Source organism: Pteropus alecto, unplaced genomic scaffold, assembly GCF_000325575.1.
Source record: "Pteropus alecto unplaced genomic scaffold, ASM32557v1 scaffold88, whole genome shotgun sequence".
Classification (NCBI taxonomy): Eukaryota; Metazoa; Chordata; class Mammalia; order Chiroptera; family Pteropodidae; genus Pteropus; species Pteropus alecto.
Window position 1 is genome coordinate 10,761,608 of NW_006494611.1, and position 3,485 is coordinate 10,765,092.

The 3,485-nt window shown below is 53.2% G+C and overlaps 1 protein-coding gene across 2 annotated transcripts in view; it reads left to right on the plus strand.

Annotated features, from left to right (window-relative positions):
- Positions 1–3,485, plus strand: part of LOXL4 (lysyl oxidase like 4) — a 20,350-nt gene continuing 16,865 nt past the window's right edge. For both annotated transcript variants that reach the window (XM_025042253.1, XM_015600033.2), the window contains exon 1: positions 1–112. The gene's annotated coding sequence lies outside the window, so the exon portion shown is untranslated. The remainder of the gene's footprint in view (positions 113–3,485) is intronic.

Here is a 3,485-nt window from a genome sequence, read left to right on the forward strand (position 1 = left end):
GGGTGGGGGGCGTGGCCCAGCGGAATAAAAGGGCCCTAGGAGCCCCAGGAGGCCCGTTAGAGCTGCTTGGCCGCAGTGCCCGCCCAGCCCCGGACCGTCCGCGCTCCAGCTGGTGAGCCCCCGCCTCGCCCTAACCCTGGGTTTGTCTCTTGCTGTCCTGTCTGTCCACCTCCGTCTCTCTATGGGTCTGCAAGCCTGTGAGGGTTCCTGAAGGTTGAACGCTGGGAGGGATGTAGGTCACTTGGACAGTTACCCTAGCCCCCTAGTCGCTCACAGTTCGTTTCCAATGGAAGTGTCCAAGTTGGGGAACTTGGCCCCAGGCCCACCTAGGATGGTGTGCTGGGGCCTCGGGGTTCATGCGTGTCTTGTTTGTGAGCACGCTAAGTGTAACTAAATCTCTGCCTTCTCACCCAGGAAGGAGGCAGGGGAAGGGAAAAGACAGGTTCAGATGTCTCTCCTGTTACTTGGGGGAAAAAGAAGCAGGGCACAGCAGAGCTCTCCAACTAACCAGACCAAAGCTGATGATGGGGGTGGGTAGTGGGAGGAGGGGAGGAGGGAAGGCAGAGGGTGGAAGGTGGGTAGAAGGCTTCAATCCCCTATGCCTGGACAGGTAGGGCTCAGAGACCATTTGCTGGCACTGCTTCAGGTCACCATAATCAGTGGTCCCAGGGAGTGTATCAGAGTTGAGAGGGGAAGCTCCACCCCATCCCCAAAGAGCTAGAGAGAAGGGGTTCAAGTTAACTCCGGGCTGGTGCCCACCAGGACAGCACCCCACAATGCTCCCTCCTGAACACCCTTGGGCATTTCCAGTCCTTTCTAGGGGTGCCAGGTCAGGCCAGGTGCCAGAGTCCTCTGGCAGCACCTGGAGCAGGTGCCACTCTGCTTCAAGTTGGCAGGGTCCTGGATCTGTCATTTGGTTGCATTCAGTCCTGGCATCCACCCCAGTGACCTCACACCACAGCTGGGTCATAAATCAACCAGCAACAGGCTGGAATTTCATTCATCTCCCTGCCTCCCTTCATTCTTCCCCCTCCTCCTCCAATCTCCCTTTCTCTCATGGCTGAGAGCCTGGCTTCTGGGTCCAGGCTGCCTGGGTTTGAATCCTGGCTGAGGAAGTTACTTCGCTACTCTGGGCCTCATTTTCTCATCTGTAAAGTAGAGATACATATTCAATAAAAATTTTATATTACATTATATTATATTATATTATATTATATTATTTATAATAAATAAATATGAAAAACGTATGTATGATTATATTATATTAATTATAATAATTATTATTAACCCCCACACCTTCCCACATCCCTCCCCTCACCCTGTCTCCTCCTTCACTTGGGAAAAAGGCTGACACTTTGAGGCTGTTTTCTTCTTTAAGGGTGGCTCCTCACCCTGGTCCTCTTTTCTGTGCTCAGTGCTAGGGGACCAGTTATGGGAGACACTGGGGATTAGTTGTGGAGACAGGAAGCAAACACACCAAGTGCCAGGAAGGAGAGGACCTGGGAGGGCTCAATGGAGAGGGTAGCATTTGAAATGGGGTTAAAAGGCGTGTAGGAATTTAACAATCTGAAATAAAGGGAAAGGATACTCCAAGTACAAGGAACAATAAGAGCAAAGGCTTGGAGGCTGGGAATTGCGGGTACGTTAGGGAATGTGAGAAGACAAGTTTGGTGTGAGCAAAAACTGTGAGGCACCTGCAGTGGGCAGGAAGGCTGGGAAGAAGGGCTCCTCCTGTATCTGACCCTCAGTCCCCACTATCGCCCATTTACCTCCTGGGCAGATTCCATGGAAGGGAGCTGCCCCGGCCTAGCACGCAGGGTCCTGCTGCAGAAGCTCGCCCCCGCCTCCGGGGAAGCCCCTTGGAGGAGAGGGAGCCTGTTGGCCCAGAACTGTCCACAGCCTCTAATAACACCTCTATGTTGCTGTGGGGACGTCAGCTACAGCCACACTGGCAGACCTGCTTAGCCCATCCCACAGCCCATTAGAGCATGTCATAGATTTGGGGACCCCCTAGGGCCACCCCCTCCTCAAGTCACATAACAATTCGCTGGCAGAGTGAGGAGTATCCTGACTCCTGGGAATGGGGAGTGGGGTCATCTCTCAGGCCAGACCCAATGTGACCGCTGGGCCCTAACAGCTGGAGGGCCCTAAACCCAGTCCTTCCCTTCCTCTCTTGTCATCTTTGAAATGTCCCTACCCACAGTGACTGAGTTTGGGTCAGTCCCTCGTCGTCTACCTCTTTCCCCAGGGGTGATAGAGGAGGGAATAGGGACATCCCAAGCAGCAGAGAACACTCTGCTCCCGGTGACAGCCAGCTGGCAGGGGGAGTGACGTGAAGAAAACAGTGTTTAAGTCTGGAAAGGAAGTGCAGGAGGGGTCAGGGCAGGAAGAGGCTTCAGCAGCAAGAAAGGGGAGGAGGCAACACTCGGCCTCAGGAAGTGGAGAGAAGAGAACCTGGGTTCAGAAGGAAAAGAGACAAAGCTGGAGAACGTCACAAAGAAGGGTACCAGGAACTTACTGTTGAGTTAGCATGTGGCTTCCATTCCTTCTTTATCTAAAGAGGGGCTGGGACCAACCTAGTCCAATGGTTCTATAGTAGCTGTTACAGCTGCGGTTACTAATAGTTAACTGTCAACTGAGAACTTGCTCTTCTAAGGATTTAACATGTATTCATTCATTTAACTTTCACAAGAATCCTGGCTCTATTCTGGGCACTGGGGGCTGGAGCTTCATTCCTGAGCCCATCCAGGGCACTTCTACCCAGAGCCTGCCCATTCTGCCTAGCTCTGGACTGGCCAAAGCAAGAGGCCTGGCAGCTGAAGGGGCTGGGGCTGGTTGCGGGAAGGAGTATGGAGTGGTTTTCAGTCAGATACCAACCCGAAGGGAAAGGAGTGGCAGGGGACCCCTGTGAGACCTTCCTTGCTGAGACAGACCAGCTACACAGTCCCCCAAAGACATGAGTGGCCATGGAAGAGGGGGGTGTCCCCCAGAACATGCTTTCTTATGACTCAAGCACTGAACAGGGAGTGAGGGACCACATTCTCCATCCACTGCTCCAGACCGCCTCAGCTCCCCATCAGCAGCAGAGCCCAGAGATGGAGAAACTTTGGCGTTGGCGGCTGCAGACATTTGGACAGCTCTCAGCTCTAACTTAATCCTCTATGTTCCTCCCTGATCCTGGTCCCAAGACCAAGGCTGCTAATGTATGAGGGAGAGGACCAGCCCCCAACTTCATTCCCTCTAAGGACCCAAAGAGCATCTGATTACAGCCTCCTGGAAACAGGAGCCCTCTCTGGTGTATGGCCACTGCCTAAGATCCTCCCAGGACCCTTTGCTTCCTTCAGGATGAAGGAGAAACTCTCTGCATGGTGCATAAGGCCCTTGATCATCTGGCTCCAGCCTGTCCTTCCACCTGTCTCCCTCCAAGCTCTCAATACTGCAATACAGGATTAAGAGAGAGCACCTTCTCTTGCACAAATATCTCT